Raw genomic sequence first — 12,614 nt, forward strand, 5'->3', positions numbered from 1 at the left:
CACCTCAAGCACACCCTTTTTTGAAGCCTATTAGAGCCTCTAGCCCCGATTGCAATCCATGTGTCTGGCGCACTGCATGTAGATCAGGGGGCCGGATGCATCAATGGCGGGGCATTTTAAGCTGACTATACACTTTTCGTTGTCTTTTGTGGATAGACAAGGTGGATGGTGATCTCTGCTCGGCTTCTGTCAAGCGGGGACAGCCATATATTGCTCAAAATGTATCTGGTTCCTGCTAGACATGTGCATTCGTTTTCGTTAGAATGCATTTTCGTCCAAAAAAATTTGTTTTTTTCGTTATCGTTTTAACAAACGATAACGAAAGTGCAAGAAACGAAAAACGAAAGATCCGACATAAAAAATGCTTTATTTTCGTTTTCGTAAAAATTCGATATAGAGAGATTCGACATTATAGGGAAAAGATTCGACATCATAGAGAAAAGATTCGACACTATAGAAATAATAGATTCGACATTACAGAGAATAGATTTCAATTTATGAGAAAATAGATTCGACATTATAGAGAATAGATTCGACATTATTACTAGTCATACGTAAAGATTCGACGTTCCGTTGAATATTTTTTGACCATTAGACAGAATCCAACAAAGATTCGACGTTCCGGCGGATATTCTTTTGACCATTCGACAGAAACCAAGTATTATTGGATTTTCGGACGAAAGCTATTCCCCAACAAAAAACAAAATAAATCAAAACGATTTTCGGGAGTAACTAAATAAATTTATTTTCCAAACGAAAACGAAAAAACGAAACGAAATATTCCAGTCTGCACATGTCTAGTTTCCTGCTAAACCAACCAAATTTCAAACAGAGTATGCCCAGTTTTAGCATCTTATCTTCAGATGTAAGTAATGCTGGAATCTTGCTATTATTTGCATTGTCCATCAAAAAATCACATTAATTAACAATATGGCATGTAGCCACTGAGCTCTGCTCAGAAATAGAATATCAGGCACTTGAAGCCAGACAGTAAAGGAGAGGTGCATTTCTTGAGGTGCTGACAACCAGAAGTAACTAGAACAGTATAATGTAACATTAATTCAGTGCCATTAGCTTTACTTGTTATCCCCAGAGAGCTTCTCTGGCCGGTGTCCTTAAAACAAAAGGAAAGGATAACACAGGGTCAGCTAGTGGTCTGTTTTTGGCAGCAGAAAACAGATAACTACTGCTGATTTTGTTGAGTGTATTAACTGTGTGCACTTGTTAAAAGGCAGAAATCATATCAATTTGAACTGCTCATTTTTCCTCTTCACAGCCACTAAACAAACTATCTCAAAAGTATGGAAAACCAAGATGTTACTCCTCTGGGAGGTCATGACTAGAATGTCATGGACCGTACTAAATTATTAAATGGCTGCCAGATGACTTGACACACAAGCCACATTTGATAAAATATGGGAGTCCTGCTTGAAGCACTGTTTACCTCTAGATTTGAATCAAAGACTTTTAAGTCACGCAGCATGGAATTATATTCAGCTAATATTACTGGATTCCCCTAGGTACTCAACCACCCTCCTCTACTCTTTATTCTAATATCCTCTATTTCTTACCTCATTTTCCCACGGTATACCTCTTACACGTTGAACTTGAACCCTATTGAGTAATGATTTAAACTGGAGCATCCTGGATCCACACTGAATATACCAACACATTATATTGATTCATGGTCTTCTCTGAACTTGAAAAGCTTGCACATTTTCCTCACTCATGTAATAATACATTACTGTCATTCAGAATGCAAATGATGGCAGACCTCTAAGTAGGTGTCAGCATCTCAATTATCATGTATTTATTGTCAGACATACCCTTGCTTGCATTCATCAGACGCAGTGCAAAGTCAGCTTTATGCATGAGCTCAAAGGGTCACTAAAGGAATTTTTTAGCTAAATAGCTTCCTTTACCTTACTGCAGTCCTGGTTTCATGTCCTCATTGTTCGTTTTTGCTTTGATGTTGCTGTAAATCCTCTCTGTTCTGGACACATCCTGGTTGTCTGTTTCCTGATCACCACAGTACTGGGAGATTTCTCACGGTGGTGACTAATCAAGGAGGTGTGATTACTGTGTGTCAGCACCAATCCAGTTTCGTTTTACAATCCATCACTGCCCTCTATTGGCTCTTTGTCTCTGTACATCAGAGAACCAGGAAACAACAGCAAAAACGAAACTAAACTGTAGGTACATTATATGATTGTTTTTTATCTATTTTTAATCATTTTTTAAAAGGAATCAGTTAACTATTATGTCTCTATACCCTGTAAACAGTCATTTCAGCTAAAAAAATGTTTTCCTTCAGTGACCCTTTAACGTGGAAGTAAACTCCCATGTATGATTTTTACCCCATGGATTATTTTTAAGGCTTACCTATAGGTACAGTAAATATCTCCTAAACGTGTACATGTATTTTATCTGCTCTGAAGGAACGGCATACCAGTGCCGTTCCTTCAGAGCCCTGTGCCGTGAACAGCAGCTCCCGTGCGCATGTGCGAGAGTGACGTCATCGCAGCTCGTCCAGTCGAACGGAGCCTGCCAACTCAGAAGGAAGACTGAGTAAGGAAGAAGGCCTCGAGTGACAGCGCGCCGTTGGAGGGGTTTTTTTACTCGCACATTATAACTTTGCATTGCAGGTTTCAAAAATTTTTATAAAACGACAGTTTACTACCACTTTTAAGTTGGGTCTGAACTAGGGTTGCCCCCTCATCCCTTTAAAACTGAACACATATTAATTACTGTACATAGGTTCTGTGGCTGAGTAAGGAGGTAATTAAACTTATTTTGTGCCTCACTCACTGTAAACCCTGTACAACCACTTTTACCTACAGGTAAGCCAATATTAAGGCTTACCTGTAGGTGCTGGAAATATCTCCTAAACCTGCATGGTTTAGAGGATATTTACAATATAAGCTTGCGCCAATGTCATTGGCGCATGCGCACATTAGAAAGGACACAATCTTTCCCTTTCTAAAGGGTTCGTGCCATGACTGGCGGCTCCCATGCCGTCACACGACTCCTGCCAGTCACAGTGACACATGCGATGTATGCGATGCATACTTGCCCATTATGCTTTAACGTTGCAGGGAGGAAGTAAAAGAGAAAACCCATCCGTGTTTATTTCCTCTTAAAATTAGCCTCAGAATCTGTGTCATTTGAATGTGTTCTGTTTTAAAGGGATGAGCTGGCAACCCCAGTCTAAACACTACAACAGCCTGAACCTTGGCTGTTTGGGTGTTCCGACAAACGCCTAAACATTTACCTATTTTGCATGATGTACAGTATATTAGTGGTATTATTACTGCTATTATACATGACTGCTTCCCGTGTCAGTGGTTGTTGAGTTCTTTACAACTGGTGATGTCATCAGTCCCTTACACCTTATCACAGGCATGTAATAATAGGGGAAGTGCTAGTTTATAAAAAATAAATAAAAATCATACCAGGCAGGTCTGGTGTAAATTTTAAGGGGGACCACACACAAAAAAAAAAAAAAATTCTAAAAAGCCACACAAGACCCTTATTGGAGTAGACCAGGGAGGGAAGGACAAGTATATGCCCCTTCCAAACCATACAGGCCATTTGTCCTCATACCCCTAACATGAGGGTGTACCTTGCCAGGGGGGACCCCTGTGACAAAGCACCTTGTCCACATATTGGTGAGAACAAGAGTCTCTGCACCACAACCCCAGCCCAGTGGCTGTGGGGATCTGTGGGTGGGAGGCATATCGCGATCTTAAAGCCCCATTTAAGAATATTAGAGCACCCAGATATAGGATGGCGGGTGGTAACAATTGAGCTCAGCCCTGTAGTTCTTGGAGTTTACTAGACAAGAACCATCTTGGATAAGGTCCAAATTGGTCCTGAACCAAGCATATTAACAACGTAGAATTAGAAAAGAATACAGGGCCAGATTCACAAAAGGGATACGATGACGTATCTCCTGATACGCTGTCGTATCTCTGTTTCTATCTATGCGACTGATTCATAGAATCAGTTACGCATAGATAGCCATAAGATCCGACAGGTGTAATTGTTTTACACTGTCGGATCTTAGGATGCAGTACCGCGGCCGCCGCTGGGGGGAGTTCGCGTCATAAACCAGCGTCAGGTATGCAAATTAGGAGTTACGGCGATCCACGACAGATTTTCGCGTTCGCTACGTCGCCGCTAGTCTAGTTTACCGTCGCAAAGTTAGTCGTCGTTCCCGCGTCGAAATTTAAAATTTAACGTCGTTTGCGTAACACGTCCGGGAATACGGAAGTACGCTACGCGCGTCTCCGTTAGAAAAAATGACGTCACGGCGCGCAAAGCACAACGGGAATTGCAAAACTGAGAATGCGCAGTAGGTCCGGCTAATTTAAATGGCACACGCCCATTTGAATTGGCCCGCCTTGCGCCGGAGGCTGCCAGCGTAGTTTTCATCGCAAGTGCTTTGTGAATCAGGCACTTGCGATGAAAACTTGCGGCGATGTAACGTATCTACGATACGTTACGCCGCCGCTCACCTACGTGAATCTGGCCCACAGTCTTTAGCAAGAAATAGGTAAATATCATTTTTGTTCTTTTGCCTTTCAGAGTATTATCATTGAGTTTAGCTTTTCCATTTGTTTATTTCTAAGCTGCTTTAAAATATACCTATCAAGGAACTACATTATTGTAAGATTAGAAGTGAAAAAAAAAAAAAAAGATTTGGTGGCTTGTTAAGGCTGACCTCAAAATGGCCAACTTTGTAAATTTCTGCAAAACCTGTTATTCTTTTATTGTTCAGGAATGAACAGTAAAAGTAACTTTTAGCAAACAGATTGGAATCCAGAAGAGAAGCAGTTTGGCAGGCAAACTAAATATTTTATTTCATTTTGAACCATTTTTTTCCTTTCATTTTTTTTCTTTATTAGAATGTCATTTTCTTCCTTTTTTAAACAGTGTGTCATGTTTAAATCTTTACAGCTCCATATGTTATTCAACAATCTGATGTCTGGTGGCTAAGGCTGTTTCATGCAATTTACATGGAGTAAAGTGGATGGAAATAAGAGACCTATCCCCAGCACAATGGCCCCAATCCCAATACCTGCTAGCATTTTCTGTACCACCTGCTGAACCCAACTCTAATGCAGGCCATAAACAGAGAATTTCTTTCACTTGAAATTCACTTGATTCCCCCATCAACAGAGACAGCATTAACAGAGGAATCAATCAACTTGAGTACAACCAGCCTGTCGACTTTTACATGTGATTATCGCTAGCAGCTAGTATTGCCGCTAGAAATAATCAATATTCACAATGGCTTGGTAGGTGGGCTACCAAGCAATTGTGATTATTTCTAGCAGCAATACCAGCCGCTAGCGATAATCACATTTTTTAAATTCAGCAGGCTGTTTTTACCCAAGTTGATTGATCAGTCAACCTGGGTACTTTTAAACTACCCATACATGGTTGGAATCTAGTTCCTGCTAAATGAGTAAAGATACAAACGATCTATGGCCGGCCTAGAATTCACCGACAGCATTTCTGCCACATATTCACCACGAAATCTAGCACAGCGAATATGCATTGAATCTCAAGGACCTTTATTATTAGACATCAGTGTTTTATAAAGGGCAGTGGTGTACTAGTATACAGTTTGGTTCTCCATATTATTCACTTTATTCCTGTTCCATCATTTATCACAGAGATACATTTATGCTGTTTGTTTTATCTTTATAGCCATATTTGATTAACATCACCTCAGAGCACTCCACTATGATGACCTGAATTCAGAAAAACTGTAAAGTTTGGTTTAGGATTGTGACGGACCCATCCGTATACTGGACATATTGTGTTCGTCTGCTTGCTATTCCCCAATAATATGCCCTCAGTTCCAGGCTATCTGGGGATACGTTATATGAATATAAAATGTTCGGCAGTTATAAAGTCATAGATTTTAATGTACGTCGTAACTGTGATGCATGCTGGGAAATGGTGGGGATGTATGTTTGAAATGTCCCCATGTCGTTCTGTTATTTCAGTCTCCCATCTGGTCCCCTAGGGGAGTGTCCACCAGGCGGGAGACCTGCATAAATACGGGCGGGTAGCCCACAGTAAACAGTTCGTGTTTTACCCTCATGATGGAGCTTGGTCTCGTTATTGGAGGGGATTGGGTTACTGGCCACTAAGGACGGTGTATGGAGAGGGTTGCCGGTTGGAACCTATTGCACTTCGGCGGTTAGCGGCGGTTCGTGTACTTTGGAGCTCGGGAAGAGAGGTACCGCAACAACTGGTGGCAAGCGACGGGATGAACCTCAGCGCCCAAAGAAACCACTACAACCAGGACCAAATGGAATTGCAATACCAAAACCTGAGAAGAGCTACCTTAAAGGATTTATTAGAGCAAAGAGGCGGACAGGCCAGTAACCTCAAAAAGGGGGACATTATCACATTATTGCTGGAAATGGATGGAGTACCAGCAGTAGAGGGAACCAATGGACCCAGCCCAGACGACAGAACCCCCGAAGAAGAGAGATTTGACCGGGCGGTAAGAATTAGGCTGGCCCATTATGGTCCCAACCCATCTGCGGAAATTATCGCCCAAGTCCAAGCCGCTGTGGAGGCCAACCTGCTACGCCAAAGCGGCACTGCAGCAGCCCCAGTCACAGCAGACACGGGGGAAAGAAAGAAGGTGCCGTTTGCAGCATTTAAAGCCTTCAGTCAGACAGAAGGAGAGATCGATGGGTACCTTGCTGATTTTGAGCGGCAATGTGCCCTGCACAAGGTACCCCTGGAGGACTGGATCCCTATATTGTCCGGCAAGTTATCCGGCCGGGCCAGTGAGGCTTTTCGGGCCATCCCTGACGAGGAGATCGGGGATTATGTGGCCGTCAGGGAAGCTCTACTCTCCCGGTATGCCATTACACCCGAGGCATACCGAAGGAGGTTCCGGGACACTGTAAAAACGACTGGGGACTCCTACGTTGAATGGGCATGTAAGGTGCACCGCACCGCCGCACACTGGATGGCGGGGTGCCAGGCGGTGTCCGGAGAGGAGGTGCTACAGATGTTTCTGTTGGAACATTGCTTCGACAAATTACCAACAGGGGTCAGAGAGTGGGTAAGGGACCGTAAACTCTCCACTCTCCATGAAGCAGCTCGCCTGGCGGATGAGTATACGGATGCCCGAAAATTGGACAATTCAGCCACCAAGGCTCCCGCCAGGGTGGAATACAAGCCAGCAGCTACTATTTACCAACCCCCTATGAATCGGCCCTCAGCACCCCCTCCGTCGACCCAGTATCCCCGCTCACCCCGGTTTAACTCTCGGGAATACTCCCAACCCAGTCGGTGCTACCTATGCAATCAGCTGGGACACAAGCGACCGGAGTGCCCGATGAACAATGCTAACCAAAGTCAGTCCTGGAAGAGACCCCCAGGGGCCAATCCACGACCACCTCTCCCCGCAACTCACTGTGTGGAGGAAGAGGAATGCTGGGGTATTCTGCATGAGGCCGACCCCGTTCAGGCGGCCCACCGAGATAACAGGCAGCACCACAGACAGTGTGTCAAGGTCAACGGGAAGGAGGTCAGTGGCCTACGGGATACCGGTGCGACCATGACTTTACTCCAGAAGCACCTAGTATCCGAGAACTAACATACCGGGGACACGGTGGCAGTACGAGTAGCCGGAGGTGCCGTGTTCCGACTACCCGTTGCCCGGGTACATTTGGATTGGGGAGTGGGCGCTAGACAAGTGAACGTGGGGGTTATGAAAGACTTACCCGCCGATGTCCTCCTTGGCAATGACTTGGCCCCACTCCTTTCAGCCTATACTCCCATGGGCCCCGCTGCAGTAGACGCTGTCACGACCCGGGCCCAGACCCGTGCCGCCGAAGCCGGCCCACCTGCTGCTGCGACCCAGGTAAGACCCTCTACCCCGACGTGTATGTTAGATCCGGCCCCTTTAGGCTGGGATACCCCAGAGATGTACGGAAGGGAGACTAGGGAAGACCCGACGTTAGCGAAGTACAGGGCCAGGGCCGACTCAGGGGAGGAAGGAGTAGATGGGGAGCACTACGAGTGGGGGGGATAGGCTGTACAGGATCCCGAGACCGTCCCAAAAACCGAGCACCCCTCCGCACAAGCGACAGCTAGTGGTACCTGCCAAGTACCGGCAGGAGATTTTACGGATTGGGCACGATGTGCCGTTAGCGGGCCATCTAGGCTCCCACCGCACAGCTCATAGGATCACTCAAAACTTTTTCTGGCCCAATTTGAACCGAGACGTGCGGATGTATTGTAGCACGTGCGACACCTGTCAACGGGTAGGAAAGCGGGGAGATCACCCAAAAGCTAGGCTTCAGTCGATGCCTATCATTGGGGAGCCCTTTTCCCGCATAGCCGTTGACCTGGTAGGTCCACTGGCCAGGGCTAGCCCCTCCGGTAAGAAGTACATTCTTACCATGGTGGACTATGCCACACGTTACCCAGAGGCAGTAGCGCTGTCTAATATCGAGGCAGAGACAGTAGCTGATGCCCTGGTTAAGATATTCACTAGGGTCGGGTTCCCTCAGGAGATTCTCTCTGATCAGGGAACTTAGTTTACCGCTGTGCTCACCCAGCAACTGTGGAAGGTGTGCGGCATTAAACCGCTGCTTAGCTCACCGTATCACCCACAGACCAACGGCCTCTGCGAGCGATTTAATGGTACCCTCAAACAGATGCTGAGGACCTTTACTGACACTTGCAGAGACTGGGAGCGATTCCTGCCTCATCTGCTATTTGCATACAGAGAGGTGCCCCAGGAATCTACTGGGTTCTCCCCCTTTGAGTTACTCTATGGGAGAAGGGTCCGAGGACCCCTAGATCTCATTAGAGGACACTGGGAGGGGGAGACGGAGCAAGAAGGGACCCCCATAGTACCATATGTCCTGGAACTCCGGGACCGCATGGAGAAACTATCCCTGATGGTAAGGGAAAATCTCCAGGCGGCCCAGGGGAGACAGAAGCGGTGGTACGATCGGGGCGCCCGACAGCGGGTCTTCCAGGTTGGGCAGAAGGTTCTAGTGCTCAAACCTGTGAAGGCAAACAAGATGCAAGCATCTTGGCAGGGCCCGTATAAAGTATTAGCGCAGATATGTGATACTACCTACCTTATAGCCAGCTGTTCAGATGAAGGGATCCAGCGATCCTTTCATGTGAACATGTTAAAGGAGTATCAGGAGCGACCAGAAGATGTTGCAGCAGTCTGTGCCCCAGCTACGGATGACCCCGAGAACTTACCTTTACCTGACTTGTTAGAGAGGAATCCCCAGACGGACCTTACAAGCCTTGTGCAGCTAGGAGACCGGTTAAACCCAGCAAAGAAGGTACAGGCAAGACAGCTTCTGTGGGAGAAGCAGGCGACGTTCTCCCAAGAACCCGGGTACACCACACTAGCTATGCACAAAGTTGAGACGCCAGGACAGAACCCCCTACGACAACCCCCATACCGTATCCCTGAAGCAGTCCGAGAGGAAATGCGGACGGAGATACAGGAGATGACTCGGCTGGGGGTTATCGAGCCGTCAGACAGCCCTTGGGCCTCGCCTGTAGTTATGGTGCCTAAGAAAGATGGGACCACCCGGTTCTGCGTAGATTACAGGCGGCTCAACGAACGGACCACCACTGACGCTTACCCGATGCCCCGGGTAGACGAATTATTAGACCGCATTGCCAGGGGGCGCTACCTGACCACCATTGACCTGTGCAAGGGTTATTGGCAGATCCCCCTGGCCGAGGATGCTATCCCTAAGTCGGCCTTCGTCACCCCATTTGGCCTATACCAGTTTAAGGTTATGCCATTTGGAATGAAGAATGCTCCGGCTACCTTTCAGCGTATGGTGGATAGACTCCTCGATGGCTTCCAGGACTTCGCGTGTGCGTACCTGGATGACATTGCGGTCTACAGCGAGACTTGGGAAGACCATTTAGTCCACGTGGGGGTGGTGCTGGACAAGATTCCGGCCGCCGGCCTGACCTTGAAGCCAAATAAGTGCCATTTAGGCATGGCAGAAGTGCAGTACTTGGGTCACAGGGTAGGATGTGGGACCCAGCGACCAGAGCCAGCTAAGGTCGAGGCGGTAGCTAACTGGCCCACACCTATCACCAAGACCCAAGTGCTAGCCTTCCTGGGGACGGCAGGGTATTACCGACGTTTTGTCCCCGACTACAGTACGGTGGCCAAGCCCTTGACGGACCTGACTAAGAAAAACTTACCTAAGCAGGTCCTGTGGTCGCCAGCTTGTGAAGCCGCGTTTCGGGCCCTGAAGCAAGCTCTAGTGAATGCCCCTGTCCTGGCTGCCCCAGTGCCTAACAAATGTTTTCTCGTCCATACAGATGCTTCCATGTGTGGACTGGGGGCTGTGCTAAGCCAGGTCGGGGAAGATGGAGGGGAGCACCCTGTCGCGTATCTCAGCAGAAAACTACTACCCAGGGAAGTGAGTTATGCGGCAGTGGAGAAGGAGTGTTTAGCCCTGGTCTGGGCACTAAAGAAATTGAGTCCTTATTTATACGGACAAGAATTTTCCCTCATTACGGACCACAACCCCCTAGTTTGGCTTAACCGGGTCTCAGGAGACAATGGCAGACTGCTGAGGTGGAGCCTGGCACTACAGCCTTACAATTTCACCATCAGCTACCGACCCGGTAAGCAGAACGGGAATGCGGATGGATTATCTCGGCAAACAGACGTCTCTACGCCTTCTCCGTCCGGTCATCCCCAAGTTGACCCGCCAAAGGGTCAAGCCGGGTCTGCCGGAGTGTTCCACAAGGAGGGGGCCATGTGACGGACCCATCCATATACTGGACATATTGTGTTCGTCTGCTTGCTATTCCCCAATAATATGCCCTCAGTTCCAGGCTATCTGGGGATACGTTATATGAATATAAAATGTTCGGCAGTTATAAAGTCATAGATTTTAATGTACGTCGTAACTGTGATGCATGCTGGGAAATGGTGGGGATGTATGTTTGAAATGTCCCCATGTCGTTCTGTTATTTCAGTCTCCCATCTGGTCCCCTAGGGGAGTGTCCACCAGGCGGGAGACCTGCATAAATACGGGCGGGTAGCCCACAGTAAACAGTTCGTGTTTTACCCTCATGATGGAGCTTGGTCTCATTATTGGAGGGGATTGGATTACTGGCCACTAAGGACGGTGTATGGAGAGGGTTGCCGGTTGGAACCTATTGCACTTCGGCGGTTAGCGGCGGTTCGTGTACTTTGGAGCTCGGGAAGAGAGGTACCGCAACAAGGATCTTGAAGATGTTTTCTATAAGTTTTGTCCTGTTTACCAACCACAAGAAACATCTTACCTCTGTGCTTGCCAACCAGTGTTGTCAGTAACGGTGTTAAAATAAACGCAGTTACCTAACAATGCCCCTTTTGAGGGTAACGAGTAATCTACCTGATTACTCTTACACTCACGGTAACGCGGTCCCCATTACTTGGGCGGCGTTACCGCAATTACATCTACCTGTGTGTCAGCAGTCGGCCATCCATTATTAAAAAAGCACGCCTCCTCCTCTGACTGTTCCGTGATAGGTCGGAACACAAATTTTCCCAGCAGAGCCTCTGTTTAGTGTTCAGCCTATCACGGATGCCTTCTCATCCGTGATAGGCTGAACACTGAACAGAGGCTCTGCTGTTCTGCCTATCACAGAATAGCCTGAGGAGGAGGCGCGGCTTTTGAATAATGGATGGCCGCCGTCTGACATCTCTGCAAACAGGAGAAGGTGGGGAGATCGTCAAGGCATGTTTACAGATGGCAGTGTGAGGCATGTTACAGATGGCACAGTGAGGCATGTTACAGATGGCACAGTGAGGCATGTTACAGATGGCACAGTGAGGCATGTTGTAGAATATTTTAAAAAAAGTCACAGTTACTTTGCTGAGTAACTAATTACTTTTTCAATGTAGTAACTAAGGCCGCGTACACACGGTCGTTCCAAACCGATGAGAATGGTCCGACGGGCCATTTCCATCGGTTCACCGCTGAAGTGGCCTGATGGTCTGATGTGCGTACACACCATTGTTCCAAAAACCGATAGGGTCAGAACGCGGTGACGTCAAACACACGACGTGCTGAATAAAACGAAGTTCAATGCTTCCAAGCATGCGTCGACTTGATTCTGAGCATGCGCAGGTACTTTCTGTACTAACCATTGGTTTGGATCGATCGGGCAGCGGGCCATCGGTTCGATTTTAAAGCATGTTTTAACATTTTGGACCGAAGGACAACAGACCGATGGGCTATACACACAGTCGGTTTGGACTGATGAAACTGAACCTCGGTCCATTCTCATCGGTTTTGTCCGACCGTGTGTACACGGCCTAACGCAATTACTTTTTCGGAGAAGTAATTTGTAACTATAACTAATTACTTTTTTAAAGTGAGATGAGCAACACTGTTGCCAACAAGGGTTTCTACACCATGTACTACTGTAATTCATGTTTTGCTTGGGGATCAAATACTAATTTTACTCACTGAACTGCAACTCAATTTATAACATTTGTATCCTGTGTTTTTTTCTGGATTTTTGGTTGATATTCTGTCTCTATCATATTAAATACACCTATGATAAAAATTATAGACCCT

The sequence above is a fragment of the Rana temporaria genome, chromosome 1 (assembly GCF_905171775.1).
Source record: "Rana temporaria chromosome 1, aRanTem1.1, whole genome shotgun sequence".
NCBI classification, from domain to species: Eukaryota; Metazoa; Chordata; class Amphibia; order Anura; family Ranidae; genus Rana; species Rana temporaria.